Here is a 26,483-nt window from a genome sequence, read left to right as displayed (position 1 = left end):
CTTATCCTAATGCCCTAGCTTATCTTTAATGGGTTATAAGACTAGAAATGGTATCACTAAACATGCAACACCTACAGCTTCTGTACAACAGCATTGTACAGGCTATGAACAATGTTCTGCAAGTACCATAGCCCACACTGTCAAACCCACAATCAATCTTTACATATCTTTGTATAAAGATACCTTGTATAAAGCTAACGGAATGAATACATTCCACCTATTTGGTGAGTATGTCCACATGGTATATATTATTTATACTCTTGGGAATTGCCTAGATATATGCCAATCTGAGGACTTGCAGCCCTCAGGTTTTGGAATCTTTGTATATAAGGCAAATCCCTTGTGGCCATGGTACAACTACTACACAATGATTTGTGATCCCTACCTGATTTCTGTAACATCAGACTTGTCAAGATCACTAAGAGCAATTCTAGCCTCCTCCAGAGCTGGAAGAGCAGCAGCTAATGCTTCCTCAGCGTCTGCCTACAGTGCAATTGATGACAGAAAGTGCACAAATAGAAAGTTTGAATAATCATTGTAAAGCAACTGTACAAATACACATGCACACTTGTGTATGTAAGTTTTATAATAGTAATACACATTTAATCACATTACCTTTTCAACAGCAATAACTTTATTTTGTTCCTCAATTTCAATACTTTTAGCTTGAGCCATTTGTTGTTTTTCTTTGGCTTGTTCTATTTTAGAAGATATATCATTCAACAGTTCCTCACAAGCAGCTGTCTTCTTTGTCACAGCTTCTTTCTGCACCTCTAGTTTTTCATTCAGCACACTCAACTGTTCTGAGGCCTCAATAAGTTTTGTAAGACCTCCACTGAGCCTGTGACACTGTACAAGTGTACATATACAATAATACAGGTTTAGTGCAGCAGCTGCTATACATGTGAAAATACATCATATCCATTCTAACCTGATCAAGGAAGAATTTATCCTTCTGTTTCAGTAGGTCAGTATAACTGTTGATGAAGTCAAGGTAGTTCTTGGGAGTGACATGATTAACTCTACGCCATTTCTGTAGGAATTTTTTACTGTAGTCAGCAACTGATAAGTGTACATATACAATGTGTTCCACTACTGCACTGGTCTTGTCATCTGGGATTTGATCATTCTGTAATACACAAATGTTCTCAAGATGAAATTCTTTTGGTTTGAGACTATGAATACACAGAGCAAGCACTATAGGTCATGTTTTGTGGTCCTATACATGACTACATGTATATATGTATATGACTGTATTTCACAATTCTAAAAATGTTTACAAGTCCTTGACAATGTATGTACTGTACACTGAATGTGCAACTGAATGTGTAGTACAATGTACTGTGCACTAAATGTGTGATGAAGAAATTTTATACCACACAATCCTTGTGCTTATCACCCATCCCCAAAAAGATGAAAACAAGAAAATGTAGTTGCAGCTGCATTTTACTGCCTTTTTTTTTCTTTAATTTTTTTTTCATATGCTGCACCCTGAATTTTTTACTTGGTCTGAACCTGTACACGTACATTACATACTGTAGAGTCTGGTTGTTAAGTGCATACACACACACACACACACACACACACACACATATATATATATTAAGTGCATATTATTTGTTAAGCACATAATTGTGACCTAATTTTAGAAAACCGTCGATCTATGCACAAGAATACTTTTGTAATAAAACGCATTCAAATACAATGGGTAAAAAATGCAAGCTTCAGAAAACATTTATGCAAGTTTTATCGCCTTTCTGGTCAGTGAATTGACACTCCAGTGGATAAATCCTGGGCATCATCGTGTTCCCCTATTCATAGGGAGTTTTAAAATCCTTGTTTCATCTTCATACACAGGTGGGTTTCTGAGTTACGGACGTCTATTTATGTTGCAGTGACAAAAGAATTTACGACGATTTTTCTTCAATGAATTCGCCTTCCTTCCGGATCACAGAAGAATACCTTTGGCAAAAACTATATACCTTGGTGGTTTCATAAATTCATGGCGAATGCAATGAGCAAAGATTCAACTCCGTACACCGTTGTATCAGTATGTTATGTAGTCTCGCCCCCAGACCACAAGGGTATGTTATGATGGTTTATATAAGTGCCTGTAGATTATTTTCTCGATGTCTTCTGTACATATTGATTTATTCACTCGTCAGGGTGTCTACTGCTGTATTTTCCACACTGCTTATCTTATGAAGCTGAAACTTAGCCAATCCATTTCTCTGTCCCTGTAGACAACAAAGAACCAATAAAATGAACTTTGATAAATGTGCGTATATCAATGGTTTTCTAAAATTAGGTCACATATTCATTTCTTGTACTTAATCTTTGTATCAGCACATGTGGACAAACATGAAGCTCCAACTTGAAGTGCACTATACAAGAGAAGAAATGCTAGAGGTTTTTCAATTGTGCAAGGTGTAAAATTTCACGTGGTACATGGCCAACAATTAATTGCCTTTCACTATACACTTACCAAGCAAAACGGTCTTCTATAGTATGAAATACATACTCCACAAAAAGAATTTGTACAAAAACCAGACTCCATGTGGTGACTGCAAATGACAACACCTCAAGACAGTGAATCCATATTGCTTGCAATGAGGTTTTTTTATTAACAAATGTGCTTAACAACTACGTAAATGTTAATTGTAATATTCTTTGTAAACTTTATTAAGCAGATGTACCTAACAACCAGACTCTACAATACCTTCTATTCAAGAGTGTACATACTGTTACAAGATTTTGAAGCAATTCTGTATCAACATACAGTGTTGCTAACCTCAGATAGAAATCGAGAGGCTACTGCTTGTAATGCTTGTTTAGGCCAAGCAGTGAACCAGTCAATGGATGAGTTATTGACTAAACCAGGAAAGTTTCTACATCTATTCTTTAGTGTATCACCAACTGGTGACATTGCCATCACAATGTGGAGATTGTTAGCACATTTACTGACAAAGTATCCCCAAGTGCTCTCCCTGGTGGGTGGTAACCCAGCCTTCTGAGCCTCAGCACGAACCTATATGTGTGTATAAATACGAACAATGCATTGCAAGGTATCTGTACATTTATGAAATAATTATACATTCATAGATATAATTAATATATACAAACTATGGCTGGAACAAAGGTTCGGAAGCTTCGAAACTTTTGTAAACTTTGAAGGTGGTTTTACCCCCTCCAAAGCTTCATAGCCATGGATACTGCCATGTCTAATCAGTCAAAATGCCATATGCTTCTTGGAAGCTACAAATATCATAGACAAAATCATGGTATCTGAGCAGTTGTACTAGAGCCTGTACAACAGCTGCAACAAAGTGTGCATGAGATCAAATGAGTGTACACCCATCAGATATGATCATTAATTACTAACATGGCATAATCAGCAAAGCTTCGAAGCTTGGGTGGCTTTCTTTCAAGAAGCTTCAGAGGGTAAAATTCGACCTTCATTTCAGCCCCGTATATTTTGATTGTGCAAGCTCATGTGCACATGTGTGCATATACATACAATGTGTTTATGTATATGGAAGATGTAGAAACTAAACATGATGTACATATTGTGTATTGTAAAATGTTATATGTACGTATGAGAGTGCTAAATTAGATTACTTGTCCAATAATCTGATCCTTTTCATCGTCAGCAAACAGAGCAGGTACCATACCACTAGTCAACATGTTGTTGATAAGCTCTAGAAATCCTACAAGTGATAATACACTAAAGTGAACCATAAACTAAACAGGTTCATAAATGTGTACCTTCTTGAGCCACATGACCATCAGTAAATAAGAACACCATCTACAGAACATAACATGTAACACCTTCACATGTAAGCAAATGTAATCTTGACTAGTGAAAGCATATGTCAGTAACTAAAGGTACATATATGCTATGTTTACCTTTTTGTTTTCTATTCCTAGCTTGTTGTAAAGTGACCTCAGATCCTCTCTGAACTCTTCCTCACCATATCCTCTACTCAGAGTGATCTCAAATACTCCACAACCAGCAGCATATGCTGCCAGACGAGCCAGACTCTGTCTACCACTACCACCAACCCCAACTAATAGGGCGTGACCCTGGTCCATACGGATCACCCGGTGGATACGTGTCAAGTGTTGTAGAGCATCATCAAACAACACCAGATTCATCGGCTTGTGACTATCATTGTATTCTTCCAGGATCTGAAGTGAACATCAATGCTACTCATGATAACAATCATAGCAAAGTCACACACTTCTTCAAATAATCCCTTGGCAGCATCATAGTCTTGGATGTCTTCATAGATCCTTGGCACTTCAGGGTTTAATGCTGTACGATAATCACCATACAGTAGTGGATCCCTCAGTGCTGTTTCTGTATGTTCTGAAAAGTGCTCTTGAAGCAAACTCTTTAAACGTTCCTACACAATCAATCAAAAATAAGTACACCAATGTCTGTTGTATACATAAGAGATAGATATGTCCATACATACTTGTGAATGCTCATACTAGTACTATATTACTTACCGAAACTAGATCTTTGTCCTTGTCATTTGTCAGTCGGTCATAGAACACACGCAGGCACTCATTTCTCCACACTCTGATGAAGCTAGCTACACTATCAAACCTGTCTGGGGTGGTCAAACACAGACCATGGTATATACGTGACAAGTCTCTGAGGTTGAAGATGTAGTGGAATTTGGATGGTGTGGGAGGGAGATCTTTTACAATACTGTGATAGAGCTCCATGGTAGCTGTGGTGATCTTTTTACTTAAATCATGCATAGCTGTAAAACAGGTATATAGAGTAGTAACATACTTACAGACCAAAAACAAAAACAAAACTACATACTTTACTATTATGTCTGGCAACATTTACCAGTGGTGGATATAATTTTTTAATGGGGTTTCTGAAACTTAATGAAAAGTGTATTATACGTAGATAAGGAATAAAACAATAAGGCATCTGAGGACACACTTCCAGGATTTTAGAAGCACTGAAATAGGATTTTAGAATACCTTTTTAAAGTTAACAATCAAATATGAAATAAACAAACTAACTGCAGGGCAAAGGTTGTGGCTAAGGTGTAGCTTTGATTGTTCTATTAGAGTAATAGACTCTTTCCAAAAATACGTCACTGCTTAGCAACACCTTTCCGACATTTTGATTGGGGCCACTGTCAATAATTACGATTGCGCTACATAGAAATACGGTGGTGAAAACAGCTCGAGCAGAGTAGTATCAGTAGTATTGTTAAAGGACAGGCCATAGAAATCTTCGAGGTTGCAAATTAGTGTTCTGGTTAGAGGCAGGTGGTTATCAGGGCTGAACAAGGTGTGAAACATCCACAACACTAATTTTCTTGTCTGCCAGTACAAGAAGCTATTATATAGCATGTGGGAGGTGGGAGGTCAGCCTGTTACAGTTACTATCACCAATACAGTACTAATGATTACCCATACAAAAATGCTATATAATAGCTTCTTGTATGGGCAGGCAAGGAAATTAGTGTTGTGGATGTTTTGCAGCCCTAATAACCACCTGCCTCTAACCAGAACACTAATTTGCAACCTCAAAGACTTCTATGGCCTGTCCTTCAACAATATTTCTCTGCTCGAGCTGTATTCACCACCGTATTTCTATGCAGTGCGATCGTGATTATTGACAGTGGCCCCAATCAAAATGTCGGAAAGGTGTTGCTAAGCAGTGATATATTTTTTGGAAAGAGTCTATCACTTGACTGCTCTAATAGAATATCTTGATCGCTTTTAAAGCAGTGGGAAGTGGAAAGCAAAGTGTTGCTGAGGGTTTAGTAGCTATAAAGGATGTTAGTTAAATGCAATCACATGTTTGCTAGTTAAAAGCAATCACATGTTTGCTACTTAGTATACTAGTTAAACTGCCACTGAACTAAATTTAAAAGGGGGTTTCTCTTGAAACTACAGAAACCTATACTTAGATCCACCACTGTTAAAACAAATGCACATACACACAATGTTAACAGAGGACATACATTTCTTAAATGGTTGCAGATGTCCCTGTAGAATGGAAGAGTATATGAGGAATAGTGATTCTGATGATGGAAATGTGATGTTGTAGACACTAAACAATGATATGAAACGTGGATCTACTTCATTACGACCTCCACCAGCCTGAAATTAGAGCAGAACATGTACATTTCGCTGCAACTAATAAAATTGAAAGCTCAAATTAAACAATGGAAGTGTAACAGTTCATTCCAACATTTATGAAGTACATGGTGTAACATACTTTCCCCATAGCTGCTAAGAAGCCAATATCTTTGTATGCTTTCCAGTTGAGGTCTTTACCTCTATCATACATTCCTCCTCTCTCTAACAATAATTTCAGCAATGCTATTGGCTGTTGTGTGCCATACACATCAACCTAAAGCAAGCAATACAATAATACGACTTATATACATTAGTAGTTCCCACTTGTGGCATGTTCATGTCATCAATGAATATGAGTAGCCTCTTTCCTGGAGGTGGTCCATAAGTGTCCTTTGTTCTCTTCTCAACATTAGCCTCAATGTTACGTTGTACATCCATTGAAGTAGTTCTTGAGGAGAAGTTGATGTTCAGTAACAACTACAGTTTGACAAATAAAAGTAAGTATATTTGTTAGTGATGTTGTAATAAATAATATTGTTTTCTATAGTTCAAATATCTTAATCACGTATCTACAATTATATGCTCAAAAACGGTGGGGTACAATCTAGTATAAAAGTGAGAACATGTTCATATGAACAGTTTTCTTGCAGCATATCAAGACACACGGTAGTGTGTCGTGCGGCCCAAGAAGCCGGAGCGCCACACCGTGAGTATATTGACAGGAAGAACGAAAACGTCATTTTCACACCTTTGTATCTCGGTGATCACTTATCTGATTGGAACCAAATTTGCTACACAGTTGCCCGCCAGCCAAGGGAGTCTACATTCCAAATTTGAAGGAAATCGCTCCAGCCATTTCCGAGATACGAGCTGCCAAAGTTTCGTTTTTTTTTCTTCGTTTTTTTTTTCTTCTTCGTCTTTTCGGACACTTGCAAAAATTGCTATAACAAGCAAACGCGTACTCCGATCGCCTTGAAATTTGGCACACAGAAAGGGAGTCCAAAGGCGAATCCTAGCATCAACTTTGGTACAAATCCGATGAATGGTTCAGGAGTTATGACCGATTATTCGCATAAAACAAGATCGATTTGTTGTCACGCCTACAGGGTAAACCGCTTCATGGAATGAGTTGAAAATTGCTATGTAGATGGAGTAACCATCGTAGGAGTGCCTTTTGGTGGTTTGAAAGGAATCGAGATAAAGACCACGGAGATATGACACAAAACCCAACCTGTGTCACAATTACGCGATTGATTTTTATGAATAAAAAAGTATTAGTTTTCACGCCTACTAGGCAAACCGCTTAGAGCAATGAGCTGAAAATCGGTGTATAGCTGGAATAATCTTCGTAGAAAGTCCTTGCAGTAGTACAGAAGAATCGGATTACAAACCACTGAGTTATGATTCGAAAGCCAACTCCGTGTAGCAAATGCGAGATCGAGATACTCTAATAGAACAGTCACCCTAATAGAGCATTCGGCTAATTTATTTACTCCATTATAGAATTTTATTACATCACAAGTTATTCTGTAGGGAGTTCAGCTGCAAACAGTTAATCTTATAGACAGTTCAGCAAGAAGACAGTCACCATGTGGAGAGTTAAGCAAATATACCACTATAGAGATTCAGAACATTACAAGTCACACTGAAGAAAGTTCAGCTATAAACAAGTCATGCACTGTGTAGAGAATTCAGCTACAATTAAGTCACTCTCTAGAGAATTCAGTTACACAGAATTCTACTACACACAAGTCACTGTGGAGAGAGTTCAGCTACAAAAAAATTACCCTTTAGAGTGATCAGCTACAAACAAAACACTTTGCAGGGTGTTCAACTGCAACAAATCAATTACCTTTAGAGCGATCAGCAATGAACAAATCAACACAAATCTACCTGTAGAGAGATCAGCTAGAAACAAATCACCCTGAAGAGAGTTCAGCTACAAAAAATCACCCTGTAGAGACATCAGCTAGAAACTAGACACAATGTAAGGAGTTCAGCTACAAGCAATCACCCTGTAGAGAGTTCAGCTAAAATAAATCAACCTGCAGAGAGATCAGCTACAAACAAATCACCTTATAGAGAGTTCAGCTACAAACAGATTACCTGTAGAGAGATCAGCTACAAACAAATCAACCTGCAGAGAGATCATCTATATACACACAAATCAACTTGTAGACAGATCAGCTACAAACAAATCACCCTGTAGAAAGATCAGCTAGAAACTACACACAATGTAAGGAGTTCAGCTACAAACAAATCACCCTGTAGAGAGATCAGCTACAAACTAGACACAAAGTAAGGAGTTCAGCTACAAGCAAATTACCCTGTAGAGAGTTCATCTACAAACAAATCAACCTGTAGAGCAATCAGCTAGAAACAAATCACCCTGAAGAGAGGTCAGCTACAAAAAATCACCCTGTAGAGAGATCAGCTACAAACAAATTACCCTGTAGAGAGATCGGCTACAAACAAATCAGCCTGTAGAGAGTTCAGCTAAAACAAATCAACCTGCAGAGAGATCAACTACAAACAAATCACCTTATAGAGAGTTCAGCTACAAACAAATCTCCCTGTAGAGAGATCAGCTAGAAGAAGTTACCTTGTAGAGAGTTCAGCTTCAAAGAAATCACCCTGTAGAAAGATCAGCTAGAAGAGGTCACCTTGTAGAGAGTTCAGTTACAAAAAAACCACCATGTAGAGAGCTCAGCTACAAACTAGTGACCTTGTCGAGACATCAGCTAGAAGAAGTTACCTTGTAGAAAGTTCAGCTACAAAGAAACCATTCTTTAAAGAGCTCAGCTGCAAACAAACCACCTGTACAGAATTCAGCTACAAATAAATCACCCTGTAGAAAGATGAGCTAGAAAAAGTTACCTTGTAGAGAGTTCAGCTACAAAGAAACCATTCTGTAAAGAGCTCAGCTGCAAACAAATCACCTGTACAGAATTCAGCTACAAACAAATCACCCTGCAGAGAGATCAGCTAGAAGAAGTTAACTTGTAGAGAGTTCAGCTACAAAGAAACCATCATTCCAGTTACAAACAAATCTCCCTGTAGAGAGATCAGCTAGAAAAAGTTACCTTGTAGAGAGTGAAGCTACAAACAAATCACCCTATTGAAAGATCAGCTAGAAGAAGTCACCTTGTAGAAAGTTCTGTTACAAAGAAACCACCATGTAGAGAGTTCAGCTACAAACTAGCTACCTTGTAGAGACATCAGCTAGAAAAGTTACCTTGTAGAGAGTTCAGCTACAAAGAAACCATTCTGTAAAGAGCTCAGCTGCAAACAAATCACCTGTAAAGAATTCAGCTACAAACAAATCATCCTGTAGAGAGATCAGCTAGAAGAAGTTACCTTGTAGATAGTTCAGCTACAAACAAATCACCCTGTAGAGAGATCAGTTAGAAGAAATTACCTTGTAGAGTGTTCAGCTACAAAGAAACCATCATGTAGAGAGTTCAGCTGCAAAGAAATCACCCTGTAGAAAATTCTGCCAGAAACAAATTGCCCTGTAGAAAGATCAGTTAGAAGAAGTTACCTTTTAGAGAGTTCAGCTACAAAGAAACCACCTGTACAGAATTCAGCTACAAACAAATCACCTGTACAGAATTCAGCTACATACAAATAACCTGTAGAGAGTTCAGCTACAAACAAATCTCCCTGTAGAGAGATCAGCTAGAAGAAGTTACTTTGTAGATAGTTCAGCTACAAACAAATCACCCTGTAGAAAGATCAGTTAGAAGAAGTTACTTTGTAGAGAGTTCAGCTACAAAGAAACCATTCTGTAAAGAGCTCAGCTGCAAACAAATCACCTGTAAAGAATTCAGCTACAAACAAATCACCCTGTAGAGAGATCAGCTAGAAGAAGTTACCTTGTAGATAGTTCAGCTACAAAAAATCTCCCTGTAGAGAGATCAGATAGAAGAAATTACCTTGTAGAGAGTTCAGCTACAAAGAAACTATCATGTAGAGAGTTCAGCTGCAAAGAAATCACCACTGTCCAAATTTCAAGGCAATAGCTCTTTCCAATCTGAAGTTATCAATTGTCAAAGTTGGCAAATTGGATGTGTGTGGAAGACCCCTTTTCGCAAATCCGATCACATATGTATTATATATATAATTTGTACATTTACTGATAAAATATTTAAAGTACATCTACTTCATCTTTTCGTCTTCCTGTAGTAAAGAAAAAAAACATAGGTTAAAAAAGTCCCAAAGCTGGCCATAGGCCGGCTTTGGGGTATAGCTACAAATACAAAAAGAAATGAAATCTAATCCAAAACAGCCAAGCTGTAAAAAAAGTGTGCGGCCCTCAGAAAGGCTATGGTGAAAAAAGATGTGAAATCCAAGGTGGCGGCCAAGAAATGGCTGTGATGGTAGGTTAATGGTAAAAATTTTAATAACGACAATTCAGGTGAATTTTTGTGCCGCTTCACAAAATTTACCTGAATTGTCATTATTAAAATTTTTACCATTAACCTACCATCACAGCCATTTCTTGGCCGCCACCTTGGATTTCACATCTTTTTTCACCATAGCCTTTCTGAGGGCCGCACACTTTTTTTACAGCTTGGCTGTTTTGGATTAGATATTAAAACACACTAAAACATAAAATGAATATACATAGAATTCTGGATCTAGTTCTCGTAGGAAGTTTTGTGTGGTGGCAGTTTTGGAGGTACCAGTCTCTCCTACCAACACCACAGGTCTCCGCACTCGTACCATCAGCTGTAACAACCAAGTATTTCTCACAGTATCCACAGTGGGTACAAGGATCTCATTAAACTTCATTCCTGGCTTGTGTACATAGTTGGGCACCTTATCAGCCCAAGGTACCCACAGCATTTGTTGTTGATCAAACATGTACTCATAGAGTGTTGGTAAATTGATTGGGATTTCACCCTGCTTGGCACAAGCTCCTTCTCCATTGTTCTGTGTAAGACCTGCTAGTTTTTTTACGTATGCATCAAACTTGACTCGTCCTTCTTCTAACAAGCCCGCTCCTATTGACCAGATTATACACTGAATGAAAATAGTCTCTAAAACTTCTGAGCCAATTCCCATGCTTGGTCCATCTCCTTCCTTTCCTCCTAGCTCCACAGTGGGAAGAGGGAGCAATGCACCTAACATAACTGTTAATTGGGTCACCTGGAAGAGAAAGTAATTTTGTCATACATTACCTGTCCCAATTATGTGTATATTCAACCTACCATGTTCAGATTAGTTAGTGGCACAATGGTTTTCAGTTTATCTCCTTGTCGACCTTCCACAATACCCTCCAGTACCATTGAGATACATTGTGGTACATATTTCTCATATAACTTCATCAATTCTTTACTGTCATTCTCATTAGGAATACTGTTCACCCATTTCTCCCAAACGGAGCATAGCCAAGGTTCTTGGGGTCCACATACACCATACCACAACGTGACACAGTAGCTGGTGAAGCATACTGTAAGTCTGAAACCTGTATAGGTACATTTGTGTATATCATCACATGTGTAGTAACATTACTAAACACAATTTACTACTGTAAGTAAGGTACAGACAAAAAAGCCTGTGTATGGTTAGGATTAAACAAAATAGAACCCACAACCAATAATATTCAATACCATTGCACATGTACACATTGATCAGATGATCGTTGCTCGTGGTAATAGTTAGAATTACTTGAACTAAATCCTGTCACAGAAATTGAATCCACCGCAAACATGCCAAAACATCTGCAAAGACCCCTCCAGTAGATACCATGGATAAGAAATCCTTTTGTGGCCATAGTTTCAGTAGCATCAGAATTGGTCAGGAAAGGGATGGACTATTCATTACTGATGACTTATTATAACCGGTTAGCTTGTTCCTTGTATGCCATGTTGGACGAAGGACATTATTTAGATTTTTAAAATCTGTTGGCAACTGATTGTGCAGTCACGATAGGACCAAAGGCCGTCCTGGCTTACTTCATTATAGCTCAGCGCTTATACGTATGTTTTCTAATAAGTTTAACATGATTACAGTGTGTCGCTTGTCCAGGCAAGTTTGTCAGCCACCCCCAATATTTAATTGCATTTGTTAGGCACTTCTTGATGCTGGTGTTTAAATACAAATAAAGGGAAAAATAATAATTAAGAGTTTTAAAGATCATAGAAATAAAAGTAGTGAAACAAGGGAGGTCCCCTACACCTGAAGATATATTAGTGGATATTTAATCCCTAATGTGGGTATAGGGATTAATTTCCACTAGTATATCTTCAGGTGAGGGCGACCTCCCTTGTTTCACTACTTTTTATTTCTATGAACCCTAATCGGACTTAAAATTCTTAATTCTTCCTTATACTTGTTTGTTTACTTTTTGTAAAATTTTTGACTGGTGAACCCACACATACCGGATTAGAATGAAAAGAACTGATTGCACCAGGCTTATTGTTTCCATCTGAATGTGCGCCCCAGCTATCAATTACTGAAATAGTGAAGTGGCTATTACACTTTATTTTCAGCCTGTTACACAAACAAAGAGCACTAGGAGAAGGACCTCTGCAGTCACAACAGAAAACTTAGACGACCACCATCAAACAAGGTAGCCATCATGTGGTGCTACCGCGAATTAACACCTTGCACTATTAGCAAAGTAAGTGGGACACAAAGGAGGACACAGGTAAGTACATGAAGCATGCACTGTATGTACTGCGGTATGCCAAAAGGCACCTGTCAGGCTGAGGCAATGTCTTCACAGTGAAAAAATCATGCCCGTAGCCTTAACAATTATCGAGTTATGCTTGTATGAAGGCATCAGGCAGTGAGTCAGTCGGTCAGTCAGTCAGTAAAGAAATTCACTAAAATTTTTTTTTTTTAACTTCTTAGCAACTTTTTGGAAGTGCTTCAGGTCATACTGAAGGCACTTTTGGGCTTGTAACCAATACTGCCAAGGTGCTATGAAGGTATTGTGAGGCTGGTTTTAGGATGATATTTTTGGCCAAAAAAGTCCAAACCTACATGATCCCTAATATACAGTACTATCATACTGTATGATTAAGTCGATAAGAGAGAGCAACTGTTTTAATAAGCAATACTATTACTAATTTTGTATAGACAGAGAGATCGAGTGCTGCTGCATGATTCATTATACACTTTACTATTGAAACAGAAGATGTGGTGTTGGCCCATACATGCATGCATGTCAATAATTGCCTTTATTTTTTTAAGAGTGTCTGTGAGATTGGCTACCATGCATGCAGATATATGCATGATTTTTGTTGATGCATATGTACCAGAGATTTTTCTGCTTTTTGTATGTGTTACCTCTATGTGCTTGTATATATGACTCTGTGCATCATCTGCAACCATACTTGCTTGTTATATTGGCAGATAATTGCCTGCAATGATTGATTCATTATTAGTTGCTGCACGAATCATGGGTAACCAAAGTCTATGGTTATTTACATACTCTGTACACTCTCAGATTCCAGTTGTACACTCCTTGGTATCCTTACCGATATCCGCCTTACAGTTATTCACAAACAATTTCACTGTCTCGCGTGTAGTCATGCATAGTAGCCTGCAACTTAATGTTGTTGCCAAACTAAGTCTTTGCTGTATCCACAAACATATTTGATGTACCATTTGCCACTGCATGTGTGCTTGTGCATTTCACATTAGGTGTAGCTGAATTATATGCATTTGGAATTATACCTGAAGTTATTCGCAAACTTGCTGTCTGCCTCCAGTTTGTATTGTTACTTGCTGTATATAAGTGTCGTTGTCTATGGTTGTTTGCACAGCTTGCCATGCTGCACTCTCTATGCATTTGCCAATTTTTTTTACATGCACGGTGGTTTGCTATATTCAAAAAACTTTGAATATATGTGTGATAATACATTAAACTGTATATCTAATATTAACTGTGTGCGTCTATTTGATGTTGTACACGTGATATAATAATAAGATTTGGGCGGGCGTTGAGCCTCGCTGAGAGCTGGAATTCGGGTGTTGTGTCGTGTAGTGTCTGTATTGTTAACAAGCCAATATACAAAAACCGCTACATATGTGTGATCCACATGTGTATTGGTGCACATACGTCGTTGCTCAAAGGCTATAGATTTTTGTAGACTTGCTGTTAGCCTCCAGTTGCATGCTTATTCATGCGGCTACACATCAGCTATTACATATAGGTGCATACTGCGATCTGTGACTGTTTTCAAGCTTACTACACATGTTTCTCTGGGCTCCAGTTGTACTTTCCTTTATGCCTCTAGTGATGTTTTTATGCACAGGGCTATTGCTATATATATAGGCTATTGCTATATAAATATATATTGCCATATATATATTATAGTTATAACACGCTTACGAGGGATATGACTAAAATATATGCACGATTCACGAGAACGCGTGCTCAAGTGAGAGTGCGTATATTTAATCATATCCCGAGTAATCGTGTTATAACTGTTATATTCTACAGCCTAGTAGATGAAAACGATTATAGATAGTAAGTTATAGTGAAACAGCACCTCCTGGAGATGGAAATCAATAGAAATTCTTGATGGATCAGACGTTTACACTTTTAACGGTGCCACGCCCACATAGTCGCAATTAGTGAGTTATCCATGAAGGAGACAAGAGTTCATCAAAACTTGTTCCAGTTCCTTAGGTGAATAATTGTTGGTTGATTTAGGTGCTTGTTATTAGAGACTTGTTTACCGTTTAGATAAGGATTTCATGGAATGTGTGAAGTTACACCATATATGGTAAGCATAGCCACAAAGCGTGGTATATCAGTTATATACCACAGTTTGCTGTGGTATATCAGTTATATACCACAGCGCGGCGCTTTTGATCTCAACCACAGGTGTGGTATATATATATATATACCACTTTAGCGTGGGCGTTCAAAGGCGCCGCTCGGTGTTTAACTCGCATATTTCCCGGGCAATATCAAGATATTGCCCGGGCAATATCATGGGAAAGCGGTTTGCCAATGACTTTGATACCCAGCCAGTTCAAAGGATCGATGCGCTTTGACTCGTTATATTGAGCGACATAGAGCTTTGTATTGTGGGACTCGGTTTTGTAGAGGTTGCTAAGCTTAGTACATAGGCTAAGATAGAGTAGTTGGTTGTTACTAAAGGATAATGAAGGCACAAGATAATTGTTTGGGCGATTGTGGATGCGTATTTCTACCCACCGCGTATCAGCCTTCGAACAGACCATGGAACAGACCATGGAACAGCAAAGCTACTACTGCTACGTTGAAATAGGTTAGTAACTTACAGTTCTAAGTACTTAACTTAATATAATAACTTACTGTCCCAATAGCGAAGTTAGTTGGCTTAACTTAGTACAAAAATGATAACAATATAAACTCCATCCCACAATCGCAAGTTTTCTAACATTGCATGTTGAAGCATAGTAACGTATTAATGACGTTTTAACGGCTATTAGCCCACGCTATTAAAACCACAATCGATCTTCAGATGCTACTGTATAAAATAAATGGGATGAGTTCTCATTAGTTCTTTCACCTATTAGGTGAGTGCGCCCCAAGTGATATATATCACTTGTACCATGGCTGCTTGGGATTTTGCTGACATATACACCCGCAGCCCTTGGGCCTGCGGCCCTCGCGCTTTGGGTGTATATATCAGCAAAATCCCTCACAGCCATGGTATAACTATTACATACAACCTTCAAATATATAAAAACACTACATTTCCATGCGCATCCAGTTAGCGGCTGCATACCTGCAACTCAATGTCTATAGCCATTGCAGGCCTGCTACATCACTGTCTTTTGGCTCCAGTTGCAAGTTCACTCATCAACATCTGTACGGATAATAGTGCATGTATTTCGGATATAGTAATTCCTGCTGCACATGTAGTTGCGCTGCATAGTACATGCCTGCAACTCAACGGCAGCTGCTTTTTGAGTGAACTTGCAACTGGAGCCAAAAGGCAGCGATGTAGCAAGCCTGCAATGGTTATAAACATTGAGTTACAGATATTCAAGCCTGCAAATGGTTGTAGGAATTGCATGCATACTTGCACGCTGCAGCCAATATACATGTGCATATAAATGGCATGAAGCAAGCCTGTATGCTTTTACCAAAAGTACGGACAATATATATATACTATGATCACGTGAAACTTCAAAGGCGTAGCTGGTTGCATATAGGGCATATACACCCCAAACCCACAGGTGAGTATATACCTACCTGAGGTGAGTATATACGTATATACTCACCTGGGAAGTCACGTGACACAGTAAGTGACACATTAAGTGACACATTACTGTGTCACGATTACGGGCTGATATCCCGACGTGGGTGGGCGAGCGACGCCCACGCTAGCATGACCGATCACCCAGATGACTCAGGCTAATAGCCTTTGTCGCGCTAGGCGATCAATCACCTCAGCCAGTAAGAGTCCAACCACTGAATTCATTTTATAACCATACCTCGCGACTTTGATGATGGGTGGCAGCAAGTAATGTTGCTCCTACGTTTGTTGATATGAACAGACAAGTCCTGGGGATATACGGAAATATGTTTACTAAGTCCCACAATCAATTCGATTCTTCATTGTGAGCAAGCTGAATTGCGAGAGGAACTCTACCAGTGTGTCTACCATGCCAAACTATGGCGAATTAAGTGTATGTACATACTTGAAGTGGGGTTGTGTGCATATGGGTTGTTAGTAAGTAATGTAGTGCGGATTAATTTAGAAACACATATGAACCACGGCTCACTTCAGTGTATTGCACTTATATACACCCCTCCTCCTCAGTCATTGGAAGTTTACTGTTGATAAACACCTCAGCTTTGCCTCGGTATTTATCAACAGTAAACTTCCTCTGACTTCGGAGTCGGGGTGTATATAAGTGCAATACGCCTTGTAGCCATGGTTAATATATTACATATATTGCGTACCATGCTACGGTTGATACTCCTTTGTGCTTTACTAATATCCGTGGGTACAATAACATTGTGCTATATTGACAAACTTAAGGAGTGTGTATAAGGATCGCTATCTATGGTTATTTGCAGGCTTGCCAAGTACTCCATTCACACTCTCCTATATGTATTTGCCAATGTTTGCTCATACAGAAGTTTGCTATATTCCACAATAATATTCTTGCATATGTTTTGGATGGAAGTGCATCGGGGCCAAGCTGACATAGGATGTTAACTAGGGTTCTGCAATACAGTGCATTTTGTGTATCACGTATTACCATCAATAAACTGATACGATACTGTATTGCAATACTATAATGAAGTGGTCATGGCTAGTTATGACTGGTACTACCATTTCAGCTAACCACTATGATGAATTCACTCAATGTTCTGTGAGTTGTGCAATATCCTTTTTGATGCTTAAATTTTTAAAGAATAAACAGCTAAGAGTACATTAGTAGAAAGAGATCACTGTATTACCTATTATAGTATTTATGCTCTACTAGAGCACTCACTGACTGTTCTATTAGAGTATATATTGATATTGTTTAGGTGAAGTATCGTATTGTGATACTCAATTAATTGTATCAATATATATGTATTACTAACTACCTACATGAGCATATCATGCATTCCTAATTATACAGATCTTGCATGTACCTCCACTAGTAGGGCACAGTGCTTCTGCAGTCTGATACGTTCACCATTGGCTAGAGTAAGGAGTTTGTTGTCGTCCATGACAGAATTCATGTTCTCCACCCACAAGGCATCCACATCACCATCAAACAAAATATACCTTCTCTCATTCTTCTCTGTTGGTTTGTTCACTTCTCTGAAGATGTTTGATAATAGTCCATCAGTCCAGTCCCTAGTAATTGGATCCAGAATACCATACAGTTCTATCACAGAACAAGCCTTGGGATTGAGAATATTCAACTTTGTGACCAATCCCAACCTAAAGTGATAAGCAAAGTAGTTGTAAATACATGTATTCACTAAAACTTACTTGGTTTGTGCCCTGCACAAGGTGTGTATGACAACTGATTTTCCACCACCGGTAGGACCCACGACCATCACAGTGTGACGTGTTAACATTGTCTCATACAACTGAACCACCTTATCCACCTGTATACAACAGAATAAATGTGGAATGTAACCAAGTCAGCTATTGTACTATTTTTTTTTGTTTGATTGCATAAATAAAATCGAAAACTGAATAGGACTATATGACGTATAGTACACTCACTACACTGACCGGTACAGAGAGTGGAACATTCAAATTAAGTATAGAACACATTTCAGATTAAGATACATAACTGAGAATAAACTACACAAATATGAATGTGCATCAATTTCTACCTGCTGTGGTAGTAGGATGTATTTATTGTCCACCAGTGCTTGTTCTACAGCATCATTGAAGTTAGGATATCTCACTCTGGGACAGTCCAGTCCAGGAAACAAATCAGAGATCAGCCCCAAGAACAGTGGAACATCTTCAAACACAAACTTGGGCAAATTCATATCACGTAGGGCTCTCATTAGCACCACATCCTATAATTAAATGTACGTAGCTAAATTTGCACACCAAACATTTGATATGTACTCACACATATATGTATGGACAAACATATATGTGTGAGCAAACAAGGAATAGGATTCATTATTATTCACCTCTTGTAGATCAGGTGATCCTCTCTTAAGCTCTCCAGCCATCACGAGTACAGCCTTTAGTGCACGTAATCCAAAGTCATAATGGTATTGTCTGCTGAGTTGTCCTTTAGCTAAACTGTATAGCACTGTCATCTTCTTAGCTAGAACCTGTTGAGATTATAGACACTTCATGTATATGCATTAACATGTGTGTCTGTGTATGTAGTAATTATGTATATGCATGCAATTACCACCATACACTATAAATAAAAACATGTCCTTATGTACCTTGGCCATGAGGAATCCTTCAGAAAACAACATGATCTCACAGATCTGCATCAGGTCAGGTACAATCACAACTACTGGTCTAAACAATGCCTTCACACTCTCTGGTAGTTCAGTACGACCAGCATAACCGGGGTTCATCGTGATGAAGATACCCATCCTGTTGTCCATGGCTATCTCAACACCTTCAAACTAATAGAATACGATAGAAACATACAAAGGCCCTTCTGTGAATTTTGAATATCAAGACACACGGTAGTGGGTCATGCCGCTCAAGAGACTGGTGCGCCACACCAGTGGGTCATTGACAGGAAGAACAAAAATGAAATTTTCACACATACATGGCTCCGTGCTGCCTTTATGAAACGAGACAAATTTTGCTATAAAAATGCCCTCCATCTTCAATATTTCACATACCAAGTTTGAGCGTAATCACCACAGGTGTTCCCGAGATTCCAACTTTCAAATATTAGTTAAATTTTTCCTTCTTTTGCACACTTACAAAGCCGCCAAGATGTTATCCAATTGTCTTGAAATTTGGCACACATATATAGGGGTGGGGCTTAAAGTCGAAACTTGGTACCAAGTTTGGTTTAAATATGATACACAGTCACAGAGTTATTAACAACTATTTCACAAAAAATAACTTGAAAATGTTGTCATGCCTACAAGGTAAACTGCTTATGGGAAGAAGCTGAAAATCAATACATACGTAGATAGGTTAAGGCTACGGTATAGTCACGGGGAATCATTCAAATTTTTGAATGCCTACCAATACTTTTTGAGAAGGCCATAAAACCAGTATACTGAGTCTAGCAGCGTGAAAGGTTTAAAGCGAACACAAAGCCCTTCATATTTAATGTTTTTATGTCGCTACAGTGTAGTTTGAGGCAGGTGGAACACTACAAGTTGTTGTAGCAAGACAGGTAAACCAGCCCATATGTAGCTCAGCCCCAGCTTGTTTTTTTCTGCAGCCAAATGCAACAAAAGCTGTAGGCTCTATGGGCAATTCTGGGGCATGGTGATACTGTACATTAAATTTATTAGGTCCTGTGGAAGCGTTTTTGGCATATTTCTTCCCAGTGACAGAGATACAAGCTATCAAAGAGCTTGTTTCACTAGAAAAAAACTACTAAAAGTTCAATAAAATGTCTTCACAAACAGTAATTTAAAATATTGCTTCCACAGGACCTAGATATAGTTACTTGTGTCAAAATTATAGGGGTTCAGTAATCTGCATGTTAGTCTGGTTTTTTGGCAGCGCGTTTTTGTAAAACATCGCTCTATCCTGGACCACACACCCAAGAACAGTTGTTATTCAGCAGTAAAAACATACAAGTACAAATAGTATTACTTCCACAACACAGTTGGTGAAATTATTTATCCCTTGCTTGGTTTAGAGCAGGTTCTGTAATTTGTTTTAAACCTTTTGTGATTTGGAAGAAATTGAGCAAAACACCATGAAGATACAGTATGAAAAGCAACAGTGTGTAACAATCACATGATTGAGTTCTGCTACTAACAAAATTACAACTTACCATGCCTATGCCTCGCAGGCAAACTGCTTAGCAGAATGAACCAAAACTGGTATATAGGAAGAGTAGTCAGTTTTTTAGTGGTGTAGAAGAATCTGATTTAAAAACAATAGTGAAACCAACTACATATGTGACTGGATCTACGAAAAGCGTTCTTATCGCCCAAGACAGGAAGTTTGATTTTTTCACACAAACACAAAGCTTAATGAATGCACTATCAAGTTTCACTGCCACAGTCGACCAGAGTAAAGTGGTCTGCTTTTGCTGGCTGCTTTTTTAGAGCACAGTGGTGAGCCATACGAGTGGTCTGGGGTCTTGATGGAGCCCTGGCCAACCAGGAGATGGCTGTGTGTGGCTGTACAGCTCCGTGGTGTTGGACAATGACCTGTGCTGTAAATTTCCTTTCATTTTAGCCAGTTCTGAGCCCTGAATGGCCCATAACTTGGCCTAATTCATCCCATCACGTTTCTTTTCAATTTTTGAACACCATCTTGCCTGCCTTCCAGGGCCCCCGCCTCCCACCCTTCTGGAGCTCGCCTGATACAGACAACCTCGGTTTAAAAACTATCTAAAATGGCAGGAAACTTAGCTGTTGACTACTTTTTCACTGGGTGATCAGCAGGGTATTTGATAAGGCAATATGGTGCTCCATTGGCCCAGTGTGAACACAAAATGGCCCACACAAATCATGAATTCTGCTCAAATTTTTTCAGCACTAGTTCAGCTTTGTGACTGCTACATTGGCCCAGTGGTATACTACTGGTGGAGCAGTAAATGTCTGGTTTGGGCCAGATTGGTTCAGAGTCAAAATACTTATCAAAAACTCTGGTGATCAGGAAGATAAGAAATTGTTGCAAAACGTGTGAAAATTTGGTATGCATAGAGCTACCACCATTGGCCAGCTACAGCACACTGAATATTTAATACCGACGTTTCTCGATACTTTTAAATGGGCAATAAGACCGGTTTTCCCAGAGACAGTCACATATAGCAAGTGTGCTATCGAGATACTCTAATACTGCAGCCACTCTATTAGAGCATTCAGCTATGAAGGTGGTGGCCAAGAAATGGTTGCAATGATGCTAATGTCAGTCATTTCAATGATCATCATCATTTCAGTCATTTCTTGGCCACCATGTTTGATTCCACAACCTTTTACCCTGGCCTCTTTGGGGCTGTACACTTTTTTTCACAATTCGGCTGTTTTGGTATAGATAATGCAGTACAGTGCATCCCTGATTATCCAACCTCACACCTTAATTATTCGAATGTCATAAGTAACTGTTGAGTATTTGTCACTAGCGTACACTCTATTACAGTAACATATGTTCTATTAGAGAACTTGAATGAAACTCTCTAGCAAATTCACTTATCTGAATAATTTGTGTAACTCTAGGAACAATGGTATTCAGATAAATGAGGACTAATTGTTCAAGACTTACTTGAAACTTCTTGAGGTTGTTGATGAGTGCATTTTGGATGATTTTGATTTGAGTGGATATAACTGACAATACTGAAATATCAATTCGGTTGAACTCATCAAAACATCCCCATGCACCACATTGAGCCAAACCAGAGAATATCTTCCCTACAGCCTACATAAACACAGACACATGTACATATGTTAAATCAGTTTCCTAACATTCAAATCAGTCTTCTAAATTCAAATCAACATTATAAAAAAGAATTTAGACAAGTATATGTGTGTGGTGACTTGTGTGCACAGTAAATTCAAACATCGCACCTTGTAGTCCATACCCTCTCCACAGTTAGTCACAACACACAGTAGACCAAGAGCTTTAGCCAAATCTTTGGTAGTTTCTGTCTTGCCAGTACCAGCAGGTCCTGCTGGAGCTCCTCCAAGATGCATGGAAAGTGCCTACCATACACATCACAGTTACAGTATTCACATACATAACATGGACAGTTATAACAAATTATACCTGCGTTAAGGTGAGATAAATACGGTCAGTCAATGGTGTAATAACTAGTCTTCCGTTCAGTCCCATATACTCATATCCATAACCAAATGATCCAGTACATTGTTGGATTGTCAGCTCATCTGGCTCCATCTGCCAGTAGAACCTCAACTGACTCTCCCACTCAAACTCTCTTGCATCCATAATGCTGTATAAAACAATCAAAATATGTACAAAAGATTGTTAGATACATTATTAGAGTACAACAACCTTTGCTTCAAAACATTGACCTTGCCAAACACAAAACATACAAAGTTACCTGTCCCTCACAAATCTGTCCACAATGTCTCTGTTATGTACATCAATGATCAGTAAACTGTTGAACTTCTTTCGGTCATTCTTGCTTAGCTGAGACCGAACCTGTAATACACACACACATGTGACAAAACAATGGAATGCTCAGACAAATTTTATATCATTTATGCATATACAGTGGAACCTCTCTTAACAAACTCCCTGAATTAAGAACACAGTAGAAAAAACCTCCATAGTAAGGACAAAAATTTTGGTCCCAACAGGTCTGGTTAATACATTTTTTACCTTTGATAAAGAGGAAAACCTCTATATTACAGCAAAAAGTGGCCAAAAATTCTGGGTCCCAAAATGTCCGTAATAGAGAAGTTCCACTGTATTGCATTTATATCTACCTTGACAACAACTTCTCCAATTTGAGTGTGAAGCTTCTTAGAATAGTTCTTTAGTCCCATCTTATCTCCCTTCTTTACTTTCATGAAGGTGTCTTCAACTTCCCACGTCCACCAGACCTGGTTAGCAGCTAATATCACCATACCTTGGAACCAGTACATCCACTCCACCCTATACCATACAAATAACACTGTACAATAGAACTGTGTGTGCTTTAGGAGTAAAGGAACATATATTTAATGATACACAAAAATAATTGTTAATCAAACACAGACGAAAATTCGAGTTCAGGCAATTTGAAATTCTATATTAGGTCATCTCTGTAAGTGCTTTCTTGTTTTTAATGCTGCGTTTGGTGCTTGATGAACTAATATTATTCCGTAAAGGTGATTTTCATTACATAAGATGTCTCTAGAATGATTTTTTAAAGGAAATGTTTTAGGTGGCGCGCATCATTTTAGGGGCGATCCCTACTTATACAGTACTACTGTACCCTGCCTGTCTGGATGCCAAATGAAGCAGCGTACGGCCAACATTTTATGCTACAATAACAAACTCACCAGTGGCATGTGCCTTTTGGGGTTCTGACAAGTGTGTGCCCTCTGTGCCTTGTCTTTCCTTTTATCTTCAATCAACCTGGTTGTCGTCTTCTTCATGTATCAAGGTGTTAATTTTCCATACCAACACTTCCCTTGTGCAGCATACTTAGATGCCACAAATTATTTAAGGCACTTACGCTACTGTAAAAGGTACTGGACACCCGGTAAATACCTGTAACTTTCGAAACCACACCCATTTAACAATTTAGAACAATGGAATGGGAGACCACACCTCCACTTCGTAGGCGGGATGCTGACTTGAGATACTCTTATGCAGCAGTCACCCTAATAGAACAGTCACACATGCTGCAACAAAAAACTAAACAAATTAGTATATTTTTAAAATGAAAGAAGGATCTAAGCAATAAAAAGTAGTGAAACAGGATATGAATATGGTATTACAGGATAGCTCAGTGGGAAAATCCCTACTTTGGCAATGAACAAAATATTGTTATAAGATTGGATTTTCTCACAGAGCTATGCTGTAATACCATCATTCGATCTCTTGTTTCACTACTTTTTATCGCTTGGATCCCTACTTCATTTTTAAATTTTTAAATATACTAGTTTAATAGATGCAAGAAAAAGACTACATTTAGAATTGATGGTACTCACCGGGGTGCACCCTTTTCACAGTAGCGGAAAATAGATTCTTTAGTGATCAGACGATTTGTCCTTCTCATTTCATTCAGTACTGCAGTCATCCAGTCCTCTACTCTACCCTCTGCAGCAACAGCACTACGAAACTGCATCTCTTCTCCTTCACTGGATATCATGGCTTGTGCTAGGGGCTCTCCTGTGTGACCCTGACCAGACTTCAACTTTGAGATGTTGTCAAACATCTAAAAAATAGTACTTTCTGTGTACAGATCTACATACACAATTTCTCAAGGTTACCTTTATCATGTGCTCCTGTACACAAGTACACTCATGGCTACCAAGGATAGATAACAGTTCATCATCAGAGATGAAGAAGAAACGTGGAAAAGCATTTCTCTTGGAGTCTAGATAATCATTCAAGCTTTTCTGACATTTCTCCAAACCAGTACATAACATCTGTATGTCCTGCAGCCTGTTAGCACTGTGACATGCCTCTAATACTCTTGGGTTCTTAGCAGTATCAGACATGATCTATTGGCACACGGTGTAAAATGTTACATAACTGAATATGGGTATGTACCTTTTTGAAGGTCTTATCAATATTGTCAAACTTCTTAGCCTCCTCAGGTAGTTGTGCTCTGATGTCACCACCAATGAAGATACTCTCAAGGTACATCCACTTTCTCTGTACTACCATCCACACCTACAATAACTTGTATCACACACACTGTATGTATTGGCTGTCTCATATACTCACATCCACCACTTCACTGATGTGGGATAATGACTTCTCCCACTTCTGAACCTTATCAACAAATGGTCCTACAAAACGTGATGCTGACATGCTCTGAAGGTTCATTGCATTATCATCAAGTGTGATCACTATCTCATCCACTGAACCCAGGATGACACCTCTCTCTTGTGTACCCTTCATGTATCTAAATATGATGAGGGAAAAAAGTTAAAATGGACATTACACCAATACATATCATAATGCTAAGCCTGTAAATATCAGTTGTCAGAATCTTGACTGTATAGTGTATTTGTTTGGATGTTCTGTGAATATGTGTAAAATAATCAAATGGTTTGAGTACTGGTTTGGTAAATGAGAGGTCTAAGGTTCAATTCCCAGTGAGTGCTATTATTTCCTTGAACAAAAATCCTTTGTTTTTATTGTTCCAGTTTAGTCATCTGCATTGATAGGCACCATGTATGTATGTTGACTATGACAGTGTGATGAACACTAGAAATACGAACAATAAAAAAAGAATTTATGTACCGTATATGACCGTATAGAAGCCCAGGCGTTTATTTCCTATAAATCATTTTTGACCAGGCGTTTAAACAAGACCGGCGTTAATTTGGACCCGGGCGTTTATTTCTTACTAGCCACTCATTGAGAATGACAGGTGCCAGTAAAAGTACCTACGAAATACGAAATCCATAGTCCATCACGTACATAAACCCATTCGGACTCCTCCGCTGGGTGAAACATTGGAAGTCGAGCGGAAAGATGACAATGACCACGATAAATACGCTATGGCCATCACCAGAAGAGAAGGCATAGTCGAACAAGACAAGACATCATAAGACTGGTGACGAGACATCACTGTATAGTTAGCAGCTGACACGAGTTTAGAACCCCTTTCAGTGCATATCATTAACACCCCGGCGTTTAAATGAGCCCCGGCGTTTATTATGACAGTCCCTTAGCCGTACCCGGCGTATATTTGAGCCCCTGCGTGTATTTGAGCCCGGCTTCAATACGGCCATATACGGTATGTGTATATATATTCTGCATACACTTACTTGTGTATAGTAAACTTAGTTTGTTGCCATGTTTCCACCACCTCATTGATGCCTCTTTCAATGCTCAATTCTTTACTGGCTGATGTGACAATCTCTGAGATGGTGTCTGCATAGTTGTGCAGCTGCATTGCAAACAAATTCTCCAGAGTGAATGTCTCCGGGTTCATGTCAAAATTCTGTTTAGTCGATTCCATAAGTTTCTGCCAGTGTCTGCATTGTAATTCAATCATAGTCATGTACACAAGTATGCTATTATGTCAAAAGTACATTAATACAGACACATACTCGCACACACATACTGATTACATGAGTGCGTTTT

The 26,483-nt window shown here is 38.7% G+C and overlaps 1 pseudogene; it reads right to left on the bottom strand.

Moving 5' to 3' along the window:
- Window positions 1–26,483, bottom strand: part of LOC136245132 (dynein axonemal heavy chain 10-like) — a 55,392-nt pseudogene that overhangs the window by 19,868 nt on the left and 9,041 nt on the right.

This window comes from Dysidea avara, chromosome 15 (genome assembly GCF_963678975.1).
Source record: "Dysidea avara chromosome 15, odDysAvar1.4, whole genome shotgun sequence".
Taxonomy (NCBI): Eukaryota; Metazoa; Porifera; class Demospongiae; order Dictyoceratida; family Dysideidae; genus Dysidea; species Dysidea avara.
This window is presented reverse-complemented; position numbering and strand designations above follow the sequence as displayed.